This window comes from Microcebus murinus, chromosome 18 (genome assembly GCF_040939455.1).
Source record: "Microcebus murinus isolate Inina chromosome 18, M.murinus_Inina_mat1.0, whole genome shotgun sequence".
NCBI classification, from domain to species: Eukaryota; Metazoa; Chordata; class Mammalia; order Primates; family Cheirogaleidae; genus Microcebus; species Microcebus murinus.
This window is the reverse complement of record NC_134121.1, coordinates 23,153,925-23,174,116: the sequence shown is the minus strand read 5'-3', so window position 1 is coordinate 23,174,116 and position 20,192 is coordinate 23,153,925. Positions and strand designations below refer to the sequence as shown.

Genomic DNA, 20,192 nt, shown 5'->3' with positions numbered 1-20,192 from the left:
GGCATCGACATGAGCTCAAGGATGTCACACTGGACAGAAGAAGTCATGAGCCCTGGATGGAATCCCGGCTCTGGGCGTTAGAATAATGGCTACCATGGATTGGGTGCCTGCGGCCTGCCAGGCGCTGCACTGGGCGCCTTATCACCCCACTGAATCTTCCGACCTGCCTGGAGGTGTCATGGTGCCCATTTTGCAGATGAGGATCACAGAGGGCCTGAGTTGTAGCATACTGGCCTGGAGTCATGCTATTTAGTGAGTGTGGGAGCTTGTAGTGAAACCCCCTAGTGACTCAGGGCCATGCTCTTTGCCCCGTGCCACTGCGCTCTGGGCTCAGCACCTTTTCCCTCCAACCCGCAATTTCCTGATGAGAACAAAGGGGGCTGGACACGTGCTCACAGGGGTGCAGGCAGGGTAGGGACAGACACAGGCTTTAGGTTCAGGTTGCCCATTTGTCTCCACTGGGCCGTGCTTTCCTGTGTAAACCTGGTTTTGGCCTGAAGTATGAGCAGGCAGAGAGGCCGGGTGGGCAGCGCCGACGCCCCAGTGCGTCCTCTGCAGAGCCAGCGGCCGAGCCCAGTTTCCTGCATTCCAGGCGTTTCTCCACAGCCCTGCTTTCTGGGCCACGTGGCTGTTAAACACGGAATAAATATGCGTTAAGGAGGCCAGAGGCCGTCATTAGGTGTGGTAGGGGAGGGCAGCAAAACCCAGCCTTGGCCGTGACCTCCTTTCTAGGGGCCGTGGTGGGTCAGCCTCGCCTCATGGGTAGTGGAGGTCATTGCATAATCCCAGTTATAGGGGCCTGAGGAGGACAGTACCCACGTGCCATCACCTTGCCCCACCCCTCCCCTTGCATTTAGCGGAATTGGGCAATCTCTGTCTCTGCATGAATCCTGCTGGGCCTCATCCTCACTGCGAGCTGCACCCCGCCCGGAGGTAACCTGTGTGGCTTTCCCTTTTTCCATGGACTTCTGATCCTGAGGGCCGTGAGTTGTGGCAGAACCAACAATCCGGGGAAACCATCCCTGTTTATCCTGGGAAGGTGGCAGGGCTGCCCCTCCACGTTGCTCTTCCTGGCTATGGTTATCTCGGTGACCTTGGGCAAGTCACTTTCCCTCCCCAAGCCTTAGTTTTCCTCATCTGTAAAAGGGCAATGTTAGTGGTGACCAAACACACCCCGATGAAGAGTTGTAAGGGATGAGTGAGTACATGGGAAAGGGGTCAGGGAGCAGTAACGCACATGATACTGGTCGGAGTGGTGGTTTCGTGTAGTTTCATGGACATTTTTCAGATGATGGAATTGGAAAGAACATGGGAACTAGAGAAATCCACATCCTAACACTGAATAGCTGAGTGGCCTTGGCTTGATGTAACTTAGGTAACTTACCCTTCCCAAGCCTCAGCGTCCCCATCTGTGAAATGGGGTTGTTGAGAGGATTTGAACGAGACTGTTTGTGCCTGGAACGGTGGACACTCAGTCGCCACTTGGTGATTTTGAGTGCGTGGGTGGTGGTGGTGTGATCTGCTTAGCTGCAGGCTGTCGGGAATGCTCGTCTAGCATCTTTTAAAAGTGTACAGATACCATTTTCTGGCTTGGTTCCCTGCAGCAAATGCCTTTTAATCCTCCTCTGAGCATCCTACAGTGCCTCCCGGGCACACTTCTGAGCCAGCCTCATCTCAGTAGCAGGGCTGCTCTACCCCGTCAGCAACGAGGCATTGTCCCCATTGCTTGATGCTCACAGCTGCCTCGCGGGCGGGTAGGACGGCCATCACCCCCGTCTTGGAAGACGGAGGCTCAGAGGTGGGGACGAGCATACCTGTGTGTACACAGCTCTCGGAAAAACGTTCTCTGGAAGCTCTAGAAAGGAGCTGCCTTAGCTGTTTGTTTCTTTCTTAGGGAAAAACGTGAAGAAGGTGAGGAGGTGTCTCCTGGGTAGAGATTTTAGTACATTTTGCGCTTGCAGGTGGTTGGCTGTGAAGAGGGAGACCGGGAAACGAGGAGACAGCTGGCTGGGGCTGCCATGTGTGGGAGCTGACTGTACCATCAAGGCATGTCAGAGCTGGAAAGGGTCTCTTATTGCCGTCCGTCTGAGTACTTTGACAATTCTAGGGAGGTGGCAGGTGAGCAGGCGGGCGAAGCTTTGCTGGCCTACAGAGTGGTGGGTGCAGACTGGGCACTGAGGGCTGCTCTGCTGGGAAGAAGTTTAACACCCATCAGTGGGTGGGGGTGTCAGTAGACACTTGGGTTCTAGACCTGAGAAAGCCAGGACAGCAGCCTGCCCTCTGGAGCCATCAGACCTCACCCAGGAGGGGCCTGCCGAAAGTTGGGCCATGTTTCCTGCAGGACCTCGGGATGGGGTGGGGATAGCAGGCTCCTGGGCCTTAGAGATAATGTATGATTTAAAGGCAGCCTGCTCAGCCGTGGGAGCTTAGGAAAGGGAGGGTCCTGAGCAAAGCTTGGCAGGCCAAGCAAGGTTGCCCAGGGGGGAGGACACCCAGCATTGGACTCCTGTGCATTCCCTTTTGCTCGCTGGCAAGCCCATCGCTGGGGTTAGTTGCAAGGATCCAGATTTGTTTGCCCAATGCCACCAAGCAAGCATGGCAGTTCTTGAAACTGGTTTTTGGTGTTAGGTCAGGATAAGCTCACCTAACTAACATCTGCTTAAGTGTAAGCCTGCTCACCAGGGAGACTACACTGGCCTATGTGGACTTCTAGGATAGCAGAACCCAAGGTGGCAATTTCTCACCATAAAATGACAAAATGGCTTTGTGCAATTGATAGCAGTCACATGTGCATTAAGTTAGCTTGAGTGCATTTTGAGGGCTGGGAGTGGACCCAGTGGGGCCTGAGCATGGACCCCTTGCCCCTTCCTGGAGGTCCTGACCACTGACTTGGCTCCAGCCTTTGCTTAGATGACTGCAGCAAAACTTCCACCTCTTTCTCCCTGTGATGGCTTTTATTGTGCTTTCTGAGCTGCTGCTATCTTAGGTATCCATCACTAATCTACGGAGGAAACGTGTGTGACCCAAACTGCTTCCTTCCTCAAAGAAGCTCGCAATTCTGGCTTTGGGAGTTAGATTCATATACTTGAAGCATCCAGGGAAGGACGAATTGCAGTACCCTTGCTAGTTTCTGGCTGAACACAAATGTGAATACCCTGTCTTTGAAGAGAAGGGCACCAGGCAGCCTAGAGGGTTAATGAGGTAGCATGAGATTCAGGTTCAGTTAAGATGGATTCAGTACCCACAACCCAAACCTAGTAGACTAGGTTTGTATCAAGACATTCCTTTTCATTTTTAATTTTTAACTGTTTATATTGTAAAATATGATCCAGACTCAGAAAAGTATACAAAACATAAATGTACAGCTTGATGAATTGTCACAAAGTGGACACCTTTGTAACCACCATCCACATCAAGAACTGGAACCTTGCTGGTACCCCAGAAGTCTCTCTGCATAGCCCCTTCCCTTACTGCCAAAGTAACATTAGTTTGACTTTTATAGTAGTCACTTCATTGCTGATTTAAACAATTACTTATCAACGAATGTGCACCCCTAAACACTGTAATTTAGTTTTGCCTGTTTTTCGAACTTTCTATAAGGAGACCCGTACCAAATATATTCTTTAGCATCTGGCTTCTTTGGCTCAACATTATGTTTGTGAAATCCATGCATTTTTGTTGCACATAGCTGCCATTCATTTTCATTGCTGTGTAGTATTCGATCGAACGATTAACACAAATTTTGTATTCCTTCTCCTGTTGATGAACATTTGGCTTGTTTACCTTTGGAGGATGTTACTAAAAAACATTGCTGCGATCATCGTTGGACATGACTCTGGGTAAGCCTGTGTGTGTGCGTGCGTGCACACGCTTCCTGTTGGGTGTACCCAGTGGTGGAATCACGGTATCTCATTCCATCTTCACTCACATCAGCCTCGTAAGCAAACAGGGAGGGGTGGCTTGGTTTAGCAAGGGTGTGTCTGCTGAGATCCCAGGGTGGCTTTGTTTATTGTCTTGTCTTTGTACCCCTTGCGATGTCTCCGGGCCCCTCTTGAGGGCACAGGTGTTCTGGGAATGAGGGCACTGAAGCTGCACGCTGCTCATGTTTAACCCCTGCAGGTGGAATATGTGGGTGGTGCATAGCCCAGGCGAGAGGCTGGAGAGCAGGGTCTGCAGCCTGTGTTGGGGGCACAGCTTGCTCATCACAGTCCTCCAGAGAGGACCCGAACACCCAAGCCCTTTAAGCCTTCGTGTCTGCCTGCCATGTTTCCTCCCGCGTGGGTTGGCGCCCGGCCAGCATATCGAGCGGAGAGTGGTTAGGAGGGCCGAGGCCGAGGCCGAGTCTCCTGGCTGCAGCTTGCGGTGCAGCTAAGCCCTTAATGTGTTTTCATAATCATAGCAGAAAGGTCCCATTGTGGCACTGACGCCTTTGCCATAAAGCACTTTTTGTTTCCTAACAAAATTCCAAGTTGCAAAAGCAAGTCAGCTTAGCAGAGACACAATACCAATTAATGGCCGTTTGCCACTCGCAGCAGCTCGGCAAGCTCCCAGTAAATAACGGTTGGCTAGCCCGTATATTTTGGGGGGCACCCCGAAGACACAAAAATACTTTTCAGGCTACTTGGAGGAAAACAGTAAGTTACTAGGAGTCATGTTTATCACCCTGGCGTTATAATCCTATACTGATGTGCCGGCTAGGGTTTGGTTTTGCTCCGTGTTTCAGAAAATCCAAGTAACACTGGGTTTAAACAAGTAAGGGGTTGTTGTTTTTCTCATGGAATAAGAAGCCGGAGAGGCAGGCAGTCCTAGGGCTCCATGTGCCGCCTCCTGTCTGTCTGCTTTGTCATTCTCGGCACACAGCCTCATGCTCTCAAGGTGGCTGCTGCATCTCTAGGCATCCCGTCTGCATTCCAGGTAGGAAGTTGGCTTTTGCCATCTGCTTCTTGTCCATTTTGATGAGAAGATCTAATTTCCCGGAAGTACCAAGCAATAGGCTTCCCCTTACATTTCATTGGCTAGAACTGGATCACATGACAGCCGCTGGTTACAAGGGAGCCAGGAGCTAGTTTATTGTTGTCCGAACAAAATCAGGGATCCCCAAAGTTAAGGAAGAAGGGGAGGATGGGCATGGGAAGGCAGCTAATGGCAGATGCAACAATTCACTGGACCAATAATAGGAAAAAAGTTGTTTTATATAAATTTCCTTGGTAACTGAAACTTATTCCTATAAGCACCAAAATGTATTTTAATAATTTAAAATACAGTCATCTGGGGCCGAGCGCGGTGGCTCACGCCTGTAATCCTAGCACTTTGGGAGGCCGAGGCGGGCGGATTGCTCAAGGTCAGGAGTTCGAAACCAGCCTGAGCAAGACCCCGTCTCTACCAAAAATAGAAATAAATTAATTGACCAACTAAAAATATATATACAAAAAATTAGCCGGGCATGGTGGCGCATGCCTGTAGTCCCAGCTACTCGGGAGGCTGAGGCAGTAGGATCGCTGAGCCCCGGAGATTGAGGTTGCTGTGAGCCAGGCTGACGCCACGGCACTCACTCTAGCCTGGGCAACAAAGTGAGACTCTGTCTCAAAAAAAAAAAAAAAAATACAGTCATCTGGCACATAATGTTGTTTTGGTCAACTAAGGGCCATATATATGACAGTGGTCCCATAAGCTTATAATACTATATTTTTGCTGCACATAGAAATATATATAGATATGTTTAGATACATAAATACTTAGCATTGTGTTACAGTTGCCTACAGCGTTCGGTAAAATGCCGTGCGGGTTTGTAGCCTAGGAGCAACCGGGTACTGTGTAGCCTCAGCAGGTAGTAGGCGATACTGTTTAGGTTTGTGTGAGTGCAATCTGTGATGTTCACACAATGACAGAGTCTCCTAATGATGCCTTTCTCAGAACATTTCCCCGTTGTTAAGTGACTCACGATTGTGGTTCAAGAAGGCACACACATTTAAAATCTAAGCAATTTAATGACCATTTTTTCCCACTACGGCTGGGAGCCTCAGTAGGCTCTATTGAAGTGTGGTTTGAATGGCCACTTATGTCGCATTTAATGGTCCCAGAAAGTTATGCTTTTTGAATCTTGGGTTTGCTTTGTAGTTTTCCCACTTCTCCCGTTATTGCAGTCTTGTGGCCTCTGCACTGGCCTCTCGATACGTGCTTCTTTTCATCTTCAAATGTTCCGCTTTCTATAACGTGCAGATGGGGGAGGAGACCAGGTCATCAAACGTGATAGAAATGCCCGCAGATTAAGGAACCAGGCTCCGGGTGGAAGCACGAAGGATCCTCTTCTAGGTCAGGTGGGGCCTCGTCTCCTTTGGCCTGTCAGTTAAGAGAATTAATCATCATACTTCTTTTTCAAATGAGGGGAGGGGGTTTCTAATCATACCCCCCAATCAAGGTGGTATTGGGCATTTGGCTTTCCATGGTTGACTTATTGCTAATTTCCCATCTCTGCTCAGCACAACTCCCTCCTTACTGCACCTGTCTCTGGAACATAAAGCCCCATTTTATCAGTACAATGTCTGGAAAACCTGGTTTTGTCTGTTATAATTAAGCGACCTATCATGCCCAGGCAGGAGGCAAAGGAGGAATCATGAAAAGGTAGCTGTGTGGCTGTGAGCTAGTTATCTGATCTTTCTGTGTCTGTTTCCTCCTTGTGGTGATTGTAAGAAATAAATGAGAATGTGTTAATGGAATAGTACCTAGCACGTAGTAAATGCTCAATAAAAGCTGCTATTAATAGCATCATTATCATAGATGGGGTGTGTTCGGTGTGGGGTTGGGCCACCCTGGGAAGATGTTTGGAAAGAGGCCAGACTGAGCCACAGTTACCTGATGACAGAGGTAAGTCTTAGAACAGATGTCTAAATGTCTCTTGGCCCTTGTTCCCTTTCTGCAGTAGTGCAGAGTGGCCTATGTCTCTCTTTCCCTTGTCCCTCCCTCTCTTCCTTCCTTCTGTAATTTTTATATCTGATTATAAAACTAATATATGTTCCTTGGAGAAAATTTGAAAAACAAAGAGAAAATTTAAAAATAACTCTTAAATACATGTAAATAGAGAATTTTTAAAAGATGGGGTCATCCTGTACTGTCTGCTCTGTAACCTACTTGCATTTCATTGAACAATAAATTGTTCGTGTATTCGAATACAGCTGTGTAGCATCCCATTGGCTGGATTTTTTACCTAGAGTTGGAAGAGACCCCAGAGAATTGAAGACTGATTGGTTTTCTTGGGTGATCGTAGGGAATCCTCCATTGGCCCATTTCTGTATTGTAAACCTGCTTTTGTCTAACTAAGAGACTGAGTGAATTGCAGTCGGGGCCTTATATTCAGTAATTGTGGATGTTGTGAGCTCCCATGTTGTAAGTAGAAGATTTGGGGGCCTGGAATGATTTCAGATATGGGCAGGAGCATATTTAAGGAAGAGGAACCACTGTAAGCTAAAGCAGTCAAGCAATTCGAGCTATTCATTCATTCAGTCATTCATTATTGAGGCCCTGCTAGGTGCTACCACATCAGGCCAGATGTTCTAGATACAGAAATAAGTAGGACAGGGCCTGGGCCCTCGGGGAGGGTCTGGTCTCAGATGGCCTCTCAGTCTCAGTGAGTGAAGGCTTCAAAAATCAGCTAGTGCAACGAGTCCTTAGGGATGCTGTGACTGAAATCCATCCTGGCCCCAGAGGGAGCCCCAGGGAGGGGCTTGGGCAGGGGTCCTCAAACTACGGCCCGAGGGCCACATGCGGCCTACCGAGGACATTTATCCGGCCCACTGGGTGTTTTTGCCGCCGCTGCCTGTCCTGCTTAGCAGCCGACTCGTCCCGGGCCCACAGTGCGCATGTGTGGAATGTGCGCCGCACTCTCCAACGGTCTGAGGGACAGTGAACTGGCCCCCTGTTTAAAAAGTTTGAGGACCCCTGGGCTTAGGGCTGGGCGACTGGGGCTGGCAGGGGCTTTGTAAGGTGTTCCGGGCAGAGGGAGGCTAGGAGCAAGGCTTTGGAGGAGTGGAGCAGCTTGCATGGATTAGGCTGGCATGGCAGCAAGATGAAGCAACAGCTACACCTTTTCATTTCTCAAACAATTTAATACTGGGCGTGGTAGCTGTACTTGTGAAATTTGGCACGAACTTTAATATTCTTAAAGTGAAAGGAAAAGGCAGAAGGTACTTATTTTCAAAAGCACCCCGTCCTTCCTCTGGGAGGTGTGGATTTCCCTAGAACAGCTGAGAAGTGGTCTGTTAACTCCGTGCTTGCAGTCTGCCTGGCCACTGCGCCACCCGTGCGCCTTCCGAGTACCAGGTGCTGTGCCGGGGGACCCAGGGCCGCGCCAGGCCGCACAGTCTGTCTGGGGAGGTGGGCTTCTACGTCAGTGACAGACAGTCTGTGCCGATAAGCTCCGTGGGGAGGTGGAGGCGGGCGTGGGGAGAGGTTGAGGCCATGGTGCTCAAAGGGGAGGAAGGGTGGACGAGGGATGCCCCTGTCTGTCCCCTACTCTGTCCCCTACTCCCCAGTGAAACAGGCGTATTCTCCCATGGTGCTGGGAAAGTTCCATATTCGTCAGTCGTGCTTGGGGGAGAAATGACAGGGAAAGAGCCCTTCGGGGGCCCTGCCGTTTGCTGGGGTCCACGCCGCCGGCCGGTGCTGAGGCAGGATGCGTTAACCCCATGTAGCGTGTTGGGGTGAAGACGTTATGGCGCGGATGCTGGGTGGTGTGTCCAGGCTCATCTTGCCCAGTGGCAGGGTTGGCACTTACCCCGGGCTGGCTTGAGCCTGAAGCCCTGGCTCTTTTGCTCATACCCTGGGCAGTCGAGGTCACTTCTGGGCCTTGTGAGGCTGCTGCTGGTAGTGGTGGCGGCGGCAGTACCGCCTGGCCAGAGGCCGTCCCTGAATACTGGCTCGTGGTGGTCAGTAGGTGGAAACTCCGTAGGTTGTCTCCCTGCAGAGAGGAGCCCTGAGGGCTTGGAATGAGGTTTTTGTTTTATTAAAATTGTTTGTAAATTACTTGGTTGGCCCTCACCTCTTAACAATTCCAGATAGGTCCCAGCCCCTCAGACAGCGGCGTCTGGGAACCGCTGCCTGCCCTGGGCCTCGGGTCCGGCTCTCCAGGTGCAGGCACAGGCCTGCCCTGTGGCTCAAGCGTGGGCAATGTTGAGGTTGCATCAACTGCTCCCTCAGGGCTCCCAGAGGGAGGAGGACAGGAAATCCCTTCAGGATTGTTTAGTTCAGCAACGCTCCTCCCCACGCCCATTTTACAGCTGAGGAAACTGAGGCTCCTTCAAGCCCAAGCATTTGGTGATTCCGTGTTGTTGGCATGACGTCCTCTCTGACCAGGCTGCAACAGGTTTCATGCCAAGAACAAGCAGCCTGGATGGTGACGGCCAGTCTGTGCCACACTGGAAGTCACAGGACTCCAGCTGTCTCCCAGAATGGGACCCCCCCAACCCCACCCTTCTCTGCACAACCTTGCCTTGGACACTTGCCTGTGGGGCCTGCAGTGTGAGCATTTGTCGCTGCTGGGTTGGCGAGGCACTTTTGCCGTGGCTAAAACCAAACCAAACCAAAAAATGCAAGGAACTCTACTGAGCTGTATGATTGTTTAGACTCCAAACCTGGGTGGGAACGGGGCCATGGGTGAGGGACCCAGAGTCAAGGACAGGAGTCCATGGCACAGGCTTTGAATCTGGGCCCCACCACCCAATAGCTGTGAGCCTTTGGAGAAGCTCTTTATCTAGCCGAGCCTCAGTTTCCCTATCTGGGAGCAGGGACAGTAATACCGAACCTGGCAGGGCTCCTGATAGGTAATAGGTACAAGGCACAGCAGAGTCCCAGTAAGTGGCAGCAGTGGGACTTTGCAGATGGGAGAAGGGAATAAACCCACAGCTGAGCGCATGCTCTTTGTATCTAATTATTTCATTTCACACCATTACACCTCTGAGATAGGCTATGCTGTTCCCATTTTATAGACACCGAGACCAGTTTCTGAAACTTGTCCAAGTTCATGTAGCAAGTAGAGTTTAACTTGCAAATTTTTCCCACCTCGCCGGGAGAACATTTCCATTCTTATGGAAGACGGCCTTCTATAAATTGTCGGGAAGGGATTTAAGTCACACCCAGGGACACAGTCCTAGATCCAAGTGGTGTCTGTATCTTGTCACAGGCCAGACAGTGGCAGAATGCAGTAGGTAACTAGCATCCTTAGTTTATGTGCCTATGGAGAAAGGAGAATTCATTTTTCCCTCCTCCCAGGACATTAACTAAACCTCTGAATTTGTGGCTAACAGGATGATCAGAAATTAAATGAGTTACTATCGGCACTCTGCTTGGCACGTAGCAAGTGCCGTGTCCACTAAAGGTTTGTTAGGTATAAAATGAAAATAAATAAATGTACAAAATGCTAATAGCACCTCTGGCCCTAAAGTCTCCTTGTCTCCGCTGGCTTTTCCGTGCAGAGTGTGCACAATGGAGCTTTGTTCTTCTGCCCCTGTGTCCGAAAGAGGCCTCTCGGGCTGACTCACAGGCAGGGAGGCCAGCCCGTGCCCGCCCCACTTTCCCAGGCCCTGCCGCCTCCAGCGCCTGCTGGCCTCCTTTCCCAAGGGGTGGCTGCCCCGTGCCCAGCGGGTGGAAGGGTGCTCTGCCTTCACCCTCACCTGATTCTCCTCATGGCAAAAGGAGGACGCAAGACCGGCCAGCGGGAGGGGGCTGAGAGCAGGTGGAGCGAGGGTGAGCTTTGGAAGACGGTATAATCCCCCCCTTGCTTGCCTTCCACGCTGGATTGTTCCCCAAGCCCCTGCATCCCGTGCACGGTGGCCCGTCCTCACGCAACAGCCTGGCAGCATTTGGGGGAGAGGATCTCGAGGGATTCCTGTGTTTCTGCTGTAGCTAGTTCAGAGTATTAAAGTGAGAAGAGAACAGGCACTCACGGGCTGTTTGGCCTTGGGTCTAGCTTCCCGCTTTGGTCTCCCATCCAAGTACTAACCGGGCCGGGCCCTGCTTAGCTTCCGAGATCAGATGAGATCTGGTGCGTTCAGGGTGGTGTGGCTGTAGACTGCTTCCTGCTGTGGGCAAGTTCTCAGTTAGGGCTGTCAGGTGGGATGCCCGGCCCCCAGGCAGGCACCAGTGGCTGCCACCGCTGGGAACATGGTTTAGAGCAGTCATTCTTGACCCCGTTTGCATGCTTGAATCCCTGGGGGTGCTTTTTTTTTTTTTTTTTTTTTTTTTTCTAGGCTGTTCCCATGCTTTCGGCACAGAGTCATCCACATGAAGAACAACCCTGTTTCCTAAGCTGGGGTCTGGGGGTGCTTTTTAAAACATACGCGTATGAGGAGCACAGCCCAGGACCAATTGACTTAGTATGTCTAGGGTGGGACCTGGCCTGGGCGTCTGTTTTTATCCTCCCTCCAAGTGATTGTGACACACAGGGAGGGTTGAGAACCTCGGGTTAGAATGCCTGAACTGAAAGGACAGTTCTAAGTTGCTCGTCTCCACCCTGGTTTACCCACAAGAAGGACAATGAGTTGGCAAAGGCCACTCCGATGGAGGCAGGTTGGGTTAGAGCCAGGCTTTCCCCTGCTTTGCTACTCGTCCTGTTCATGGTTATGGGAAAGGAAGGCGATTGGGATTACGACGTTGATGATAAAAATGTCCTCTCGTCACCCATGCTGGCGGGGAGACCAAGCTTTAATCTCCCCGTTCTGTGCTGCCCTTTATCTTGCTCATTGTTGACCATCACATCTTTCCGAACAACATGGCAAGTGTTTGTGTTCTAGGCTGCGTGCTCCCTGAGGGCGGGTTCCAGGGTAGGGCCGGGTTACGGCCATCCATCGTTGAGTCCGGTGCCTGGCCGGTGCAGGCGCCAGCAAGTGTCGCGGGACACAGAGCCAGCCGGAGCGTCTCTCTGCTGAGCCCCCTGGGTTGAGAGGGTCAAGGCAAAACTCCCTCCTTGCATTTGAGGTAAGCTCAGAGGGAAAGTGTGTGGCCAGGCAGAGTTAGGAACAAGAGGACTGGGACGGGGCAGTGGGTCCGATCCTGGGAGAGCTGGCTTCCCCGAACGCAAACAGCCGCCTGACCCTCCGGCTCCCCGCCCGGCCGCCTTTGCAGGGAGCAGATCCCGTGTACGTGTCACAGCTGGAATCCGGCTCGTGTTTGGAAATAAACAAGTTGGCCCCTCTCTCTGCCTGGGACTTTTCCTTTGTCAGGGGACACTCTCGAGCCACTACCCGAGGCGAGCTGTTTCTTTCCTGCAGCTGGGGCACTCCGGGGGAGAAGAGGGAGGGCTTTGCGGTGGGCCGTGCACTTTTAAATCGTCCTCTTCTGACTTCACGTTGGTGTTTGGAGAGGGACTGGGTGCTCCATGAAATAATTGGAGGGGTGGCGGGTGCAGAGGACTAATCCCCCCACCTCTGCCAGGGTTACAGGGGGGAAGGAGTCTGGATCCCTCTTACAGGGGTGCCTTACGTGGAGAGAGGTGGGTGTCTCTGCTCTGGGTGGCGGCTGCCCAGCGACATTGCTTTTTGCAGGGTGGCCCATCCTCCTGCAGCGGCCATGCAGCGACTGGGGGAGAGGATCTCGGGGGATTCCTGTGTTTCTTCTGTAGTTAGCTCAGAGTATTAAAGAGAATCCTGCTGCCATGATGTCAGGGAAGAACTGGTGGTGCAGAAATAAGTGCAGCATGGCCAGGGGAAGGCTCCTTTCTCATTTAGGGCTGGGGGAGTGTGAATGGGTGCATCTCCTCTCGAGGAACTTGACTGCATCTAGGAAAGTTAGGGATACGTTTACCCTGTAGCTGGAAATTGCACCTCTAGCGTTTGTACCAGAAAAACCACCACATGGGTGCTCAAGGAGAAATAGACGGATGTGCGCTCAAGCATTTTTGGTGATTATGAAAAGCTAGAAGCAACCTAAATGCCTGCCTATCAACAGGGAGAGAGATCAGTAAATGCTGGTGTGTTTATACAACGTAGTACTATTCAGCGGTTACAGCTGACTTACACGAGTTAGCCCGGCTACACTTAGAAAAAGGTTGGTAGAAAGTCAAGTTGCAGAATATAAATAGTAACGATGCTATTTCTGTAAGGTAAAAAAAAATCAAGGCCGGGCGCAGTGGCTCATGCCTGTAATCCTAGCACTCTGGGAGGCCGAGCAGAAGGATCACTGGAGGTCAGGAGTTCGAGACCTGACCTGAGCAAGAGCGAGACCTTGTCTCTACTAAAAATAGAAAGAAATTAGCTGGACAACTAAAAATATATAGAAAAAATTAGCCAGGTATAATGGCGCATGCCTGTAGTCCCAGCTACTTGGGAGGCTGAGGCAGAAGGATTGCTTGAGCCCAGGAGTTTGAGGTTGCTGTGAGCTAGGCTGATGCCACGGAACTCTAGCCCGGGCAACAGAGCAAGGCTCTGTCTCAAAAAAAAAAAAAAAAAAAAAAAAAAAGATCAAAACAGTGCAGCCAAAGCATAAAATCCTGGATAGGAAAGATACCATTTTTGTCGGTCTGAATTATCTTATTTAGAAAATGAGAGACATCTTCCTGCCATTAAGTTGCTTACAGTCTAGTGGGGAAAATTGGCAAATAAACAGCCAGAGGCTTCCACATGGTGAATGTCAAGGTTATTGACCAAGACAGGGAATGCAAGAAGGGATAGTTTGGATGGAATATAAGTTAAAATGAGGTTGAAATACCAATACCTCAGGTCTGGGCCATGCAGACAAGCCATCCATTTGGCAGTTGGGTAGATGGTCTGGAGCTCAAGAGAGGGCTTGTGGCTCAGAGGCTTTTTTTTTTGGCTGTTGTTGTTTGTTTTTGAGACAGAGTCTTGCTCTGTTGTTGGCTAGAGTGCAGTGGCGTCATCATAGCCCACTGCAACCTCCAACTCCTGGGCTCAAGCGATCCTCCTGCCTCAGCCTCCCGAGTAGCTGGGACTTCAGGCACATGCTACCATGTCTGGCTAATTTTTTCTATTTTTGGTAGAGACGGGGTCTCGCTCTTGTTCGGGCTGGTCTCGAACTCCTGGGCTCAAGCAGTCCTCCTGCCTTGGCCTCCCAGAGAGGTAGGATTATAGATGTGAGCCACTGAGTCCAGCCGAGTTTTCTGAAATAGGAGGTATCAGTATGTATGCTGGGGCCTGGGGAGGAGGCTGCTGAGCAGGCAGAGAGGTAGGGGGAGAACTGAGAAGCCAGAGACGGGAATGTCTGGGAGTAGAGAGATCACCTGAGCCAGATGCCCCAGAGAGGTGGGCAGGATGAGGGTGGGAGTGAGTGCACTGACTTTGGGGGTTTTGGTGGCGTGGAGAGACCAAGACCAATGAGGGTGTAACATTGGCAGCTGAGAATGTTTCAAGACCTTTGGGCTTAAAGGGAAGGGTGGGTGGAGCTGGAGTGAAAGCGTTTCTTCTTAAGAAAGACCTGAATGTGGGTTTGGAGGCTGAGGAACATCTAGTCTAGACCTCCCTCTTCTCTCCTCTTCCTAGGGGAGGAGGGTGGGAGGGGAGGAGGGTCATAGGGGAGGAGGATGGGAAGGGAAGAGGAAAGACAGGTTGAGGGAGCTTGGGCCAATGGCCTCCACTGTCTCTGCAGAGGGGCTTGTAGAGCATGGAGCTAGTGAGACTGCCACCCCAGGAGTTGGGGACCAGCAAGGAATTAGGCAGGAGCAAGTCAGAGAGCCACTAAGCCCAAGGAAGATTAAAACCCAAAACTTCGAATGACTCCAACCCACCTGCATGTTCGGTTTTCTCCAGGAGCAATTAAAGGAGAAGAGAAAAATGACCCAGGATCGGGAGGCTGCAGGCTGGGTGGGTGCCAGGGAGAGGCTAGGGGCAGTAGGGCGTGGGGGCCGGCGCAGTGGTGTGGAGTTCAACAAGGTTAAATTATATTTGGTTGTACTCTGTCCTAAAAGGCAGAGAAGGGTGGGGGACATTTTATAAATATTTCTGTTAGAAATGGCAAAAAAGAAAAAAACCCTTTGGTCCACGAAGTTATAAATGTCAGAGCATTTTCCCTACATTGCTGAAAATGTGATCACTGTCGACACACAAAACTGGTACTCTCAGTCACCCAAATCAGCGCTTCTGTGTACTTTGTCTTGTGTTAATTAATTTGCAGACCACTTATTCAATGTGAAACTGCACCTGCTTGTTCCTAGGGAGCAGACTTGGAGCCAGGTGGGCTGGGTTCAGATCTCAGCTCAGCCTCCCGCTAGCTGTGTGATCTTGGACCGCGCTGCGTGCAGTCGAGCAGGTTGTGCACTGTATAAGGGGGGTCAGGGGTTCCTGAGATCTAGACTGCCCCTGTTGCCAGGAACGTGCCCTGTGTGGGGTTGTGCTGTGTTTGTGCAGAGTGAGGGATGCACTCCTCGAATTTGCACAAAGGCGCTGTGTAGGATAGTTCTGGCTCTGGCCTTGGGCAAGTTACTTCTCTAGGCATCAGTTTCTTCTTATTTTAGGAGGATAAATGAGTTACCACATGTAAGTGCTTAGAACAGTGCCTGGCACATGGTAAGAACCATGCTAAGGAGTAGCTGCTGACTCGTGTAGTGGGGAAGTGAGCTGAGCCTCCTGGGTCCCCTTCCCTGAAGGCTTATCTTGATGAGTTTCGCGTTGCATAAGTGGGTGCGGTTTTCCATCGCTTATGGTTTGGTCACTGAGTTTACATTTGTTTCTAAAAGGTCCCTTCTAAACCTTAAGCTTTCCCAGGGTGTAGCTACTTGCTCTTAAGACAGCCAGCCTTGGTGTTCCTGGTGCCCTCTTCATCTGAAAGAGGATGGACACCCTCAGGTAGGCTAGCAAGGCTTGCCATGCAGACGTTTACCTAAATCTTCTCTCTAAATGTCAGACTGGAGAAATGTAGGTGGGGCTCCAGGGAGAATGACAGCAGCATTCTCCAATCCAGAACTGTTTTCATGGGAGGCGGGGCCTTACCCCTGAGACGTGCAGGTCTGCTCAGGACCTGCAAGCCAACTTCTCCTCTGTTTCTTCGTTGGGGCACAAATCAGACTATATAAGAAGCATGAGGACAACGTTAATGTCATGGGCTTGGACCAAATGCTTCACCTAGTCATCACTGTGTTTAGAAGAGATAAATTTCCGTAGTTCCTTGATTTTAGGATAAATGTAGTTCATAGTTTAATATTTCTGAAATTGGGATGCATGTGCAACGTCTTTAATGTAGCACTTTCTTGTTTTCCCAAAATGCTGCTATTACATCGATGGTGTATTTTGCAAATGAATGTTCTACATCACCGGGGTGCATTTTCTTACACTAGTCAGTAGAAAGGGCTCTGAGAGAGAGAGTTGACGGGGGTCCCTGGCCTACATGTCAAGTGGGCGCTCTGTGTAAGTTAACGCGTTGAGTCTTTGGAGGAAGCTGAAGCCCAAGAGTGGTGCAGTTGTTTATTAAAGGTCACACAGCTGGGAAATGGTGGATCCAGGATTCGAGCCCAGCTCTGTCCAATAGTGATGTTCAGCCCTTCCTCCTCCCTGGGACAGACCTATACTTCTTTACTCCTGGCTCCTGCTATTTTTCTTTTTTTTCCAGACAGAGTCTCACTGTGTTGCCCGGGCTAGAGTGTTGTGTCATCAGCCTAGCTCACAGCAACCTCAATCTCCTAAGCTCAAGCAATCCTGCTGCCTCAGCCTGCCGAGTAGCTGGGACTACAGGCATGTGCCACCATGCCCGGCTAGCCTGCTATTTTTTAAGCCTAGGATGCCCCCTCCTCCTCCTGCTGAAACTCCTTCTCTTTCAGTTTGAATAACCTTTTAGGATTATCAAAATGACACTCGTAATTTGTAGAAAATACAAAAAAGTAAAAGCACCACGTAAGAATTCTCTTTCCAGTGTTTACATTTTGATATATTGGTTTTGCTATAAAATAGAAATTGACCTCAAAGTTGAGAAAAGAAAAATAATGTTTTGAAAAAATCAAAAAGATAAATGGGGGTTGTACCTTAAATGTAGTTATCTTGAATTGGTAACTTGCTAGAATATCATGGTCTTTGCCCCACGTCATTAAATATTCTTTTAAAACGGGATGATGATAATTATTATTTTTTAGTTGCCTCAGAGTTTTTGACACACCAGAATGTAGTTACCTACTTCCCCACGATTGGCTATTTAGGGTTACACTTCCGTGAATGGCCGTATGCTTACACTTAATTGTGTCTTTAGGATAAGTTCCTAGAAGTGGCGTCTGGCCGTGTGAGACTCCTGCCACAGTGTCATGTTTCCTGGCTGCCCTCCAGGGAGGCGGTGCCACTCCACGCTCCCACCGCGGCCTGCGTGGAGACCACGTGGAGTCCCTTTGCCAGTGTCACCGAAAACCTTTGTCCATTTGTTCCCATTTTGTATTTCCTTCCTTACTGTGGGGAGAGAGGTTTCCTTGGCCTGTCTGACCTCTTTATGGACTCCCGCTCGTTCCTCAAGGCCCAGTTCAAAGCCCGCCTTTTCTACGAACCCTTTTCAGATAACCCAACTTTGCTCTGAAGCTGAAAGTTGTAACTTTCACTTCTGAATTCTCACAGCAGCGTGCGTCTTGCAACCCTTATCAAATACCCCCGTGCGTTGTAGCTGGTGCCTTTGGCCCCTGCTGGGATCTAAGGTCTTCGGGGCGGGAAATGGGTCTTTTTCATTTCTGTATTATCTACAGGGCCTGGCACTGTGCGGGGTAACTAGTAGGTACTTGACGCTCTTGAATGGATGGATATGTGGACACACATTATTCTTAAAAAAGCAAACAAACAAAACCCACACATTTCAGCAAAGTTGAGTCTCAGGCCATCTTACGAAATCGCTCTCTTCCTTTCCTCTTCTTTCCCTTTTGTATCAATGAGGCTTTGCTCCAACTACAGCCCCACCGGGGCAGGTGGCGTGGCCAGCACAGCCAGCCTCCAAGTGGGACAGGGACTGCCAGCTCCCGGACTCTTCTCCCCTTGCCAGAAGAGAAGCATCAGCACTCTCTCTTTTCCTCATTTGACAGCTTAAAATATTACCATTGAAAGACTTAGGAAGCCAGTACATGGTAATTACAGAACATTCAGCAAGCACAGAAGAGTGGAAGGAAGAAAATGGTTACCTGTAGCCTTCCCACTCAGATCAGCTCGCTGGCAGTTGACATTTCTGCTATTTTCTTTCAGTTGCATTTTCTGGGCAGAAATCTGACTTTTTTTCCCACATAGCTGTAGCCATCCATCATGCAGTGTTGTTTTTTGTTGTTGTTGTTGTTCTGCCTGTCGATAGAATAACACAAAAAGCTTCCCATGTTTTTGTAAACTTGCTCAGTGGCTTTGTAATAACTTATTAAGTGGTTTTACTGTAACCTACTTAGTGGAGCATCTATGGTTGGGTCTTGGGGCGTTTCCACTGCTGTTCCTCTTGCAAACAGTGCTGGGGTGGACGAGTGTGTGCGTGGTGTGTCCTTGTTTCTTTGGCGGTACGTCCAGGCACACTGACCCATACCAGCCCTGCCCCCCTCCTCTTCCTCCCTTTGGGGCCGGTTGCTCTTAGTCTGTGTTTCTCAGTATTCATGTGTAGCAACATATTGAGAAATGGCTTCCTTTTTCAGGAAGAAAACTCAAGTTCTCGAGCCCCAAGGAGGCCACACACAGGACTGCAGCATCGCGCCCTATGGGGTCTGGGGACTTGGCACTGCAGGCCAGCCCCCTCCTCGCCTTGCAGGCCTGGGGGTGCAGGGGGTACAGGTGGGCGAGGTGGGGGGAACATGCCTTTGGAGGGGCCACGGACCTCGTGCCTTGCAAACCTCTCCCCCGACAGTAAGCAGAGGGTGGGGTGGTTCGGTCACACGCCCCAGGTCCCTGGAGGGGCTTATAGTGAACACGTGGGTCCGCTGGTCTGTGTATTCTGTGGGTGAGTGTTGGGGGGGGTATCCCTCCTATGGGGGCTGCTGAGACAAGCGCTGTCCTGAAGGCATCTTCAGCCCTGATGCTCTGAGGAGCTGCCCGGGGCATGCTGTTGTCAGTGCACGGCAGCAGCGACAAAAGCCGCGTCCCGGCTCAGGTCGGACTGTGGGGTAACACGGCCCGGGTCCACCTCCCACCGCCGACAGTTACTTTATCTCCGTGCCTGACTTTCATCCCCACGTGGGCACCGTCACAACACCTACCTCCCCACACGACATGAGTTAGCATTTATGTATACTTCTTAAAATAGTCCCTGTTTGCTAAACAAAAATAGGGAACCGGTGCACCAGCTAAGCCACTGGCTCACACAGCGGGTTGAAGCCAGGCCTTCTGCCGTCCAGTCTGGTGCAGAGAGTGCTGGATGGGAGCCAGGGGACTGGGGGTCTGTCCCAGCACTGGGGGTCTGTCCCCTCTTCTAACTTGCTGTGTGGCTGTGACTAAGTCACCGTTCCTCCCTGGGCCTCACTTTCCCCAACATTTGTTATTCTGTTTGTGTGAAATGGTCTTGAAGGCCCTTTATACCTTAGAACATTCTAGGATTTTGTCATTTGAAGATGTCTGAGCTATCTCAAGACGGGCCCAGTCCTGCCCATAGCCCTGCTGGCTTCTGTGGGCCTTGGTCGGGGCCGACTGCAAAGGCCAGAGGACAGGAGATGCGGAGCCCTTTAGGGTTCACCTCGTTTTTCCCAGCGCAGGTGAGCTGTGCTCCACCTGAGGGTTAATTAGAGTATCTGGGTCACCTGGACTGGTCTCCCTGGGCATGTGCGGCTTGCATGGAGGAGCGCAGCCAGAGGGACGGGCGCTCCACTGGGCCACGCTGTCTGCTGTGCCCCGGCAGCAGCGCTTGCTCGCTGGCCTTGAGGTCTGCGTGTGAGTGGAACTGGGTCTTACGCAAGAGCGTGTGTGCAGATCTCCCTGCCTCGAGCTGTTACATCAGAAGGCTAAATATGCAGAGCTCTTGCGATTGGAGAACCAGCAATAGGCCCTCGCTCTGGTTCTTTCTGCTGCCAGGTAAGAGGGAGTAGGTTGTGTCTTACAGCCTCTGAGGAGGAGAGGACTGTGCACTGAGGAAGGGCGTTGAGGCAGGTGGATTCTCTCCCAGGTTCTGCTGGTCCCATAGACCTTCTAGAAGGTTCTGGCCTCCTCCTGCTCAGGTGGCCCAGGAGCCCTTGGCTCTTCACCGAGGTTTGTGCACTCTGGGACAGTGATGTGTCCATCTGCACAGGTGCTGGTGGGCATAGTGGGAAAGGTCTAGCTCTAGACATGGCC

At 50.9% G+C, this 20,192-nt stretch overlaps 1 protein-coding gene and 1 non-coding gene across 3 annotated transcripts in view; one reads left to right on the top strand and one right to left on the bottom strand.

Annotated features, from left to right (window-relative positions):
• KSR1 (kinase suppressor of ras 1) overlaps nucleotides 1-20,192 on the top strand; it is a 154,671-nt gene that overhangs the window by 43,261 nt on the left and 91,218 nt on the right. The gene's annotated exons all lie outside the window — the stretch shown is intronic.
• On the bottom strand, nucleotides 11,240-11,352 carry LOC142862322 (small nucleolar RNA SNORA65). Its single transcript, XR_012913388.1, has one exon. It is a non-coding gene; the product is annotated as a small nucleolar RNA SNORA65 (small nucleolar RNA).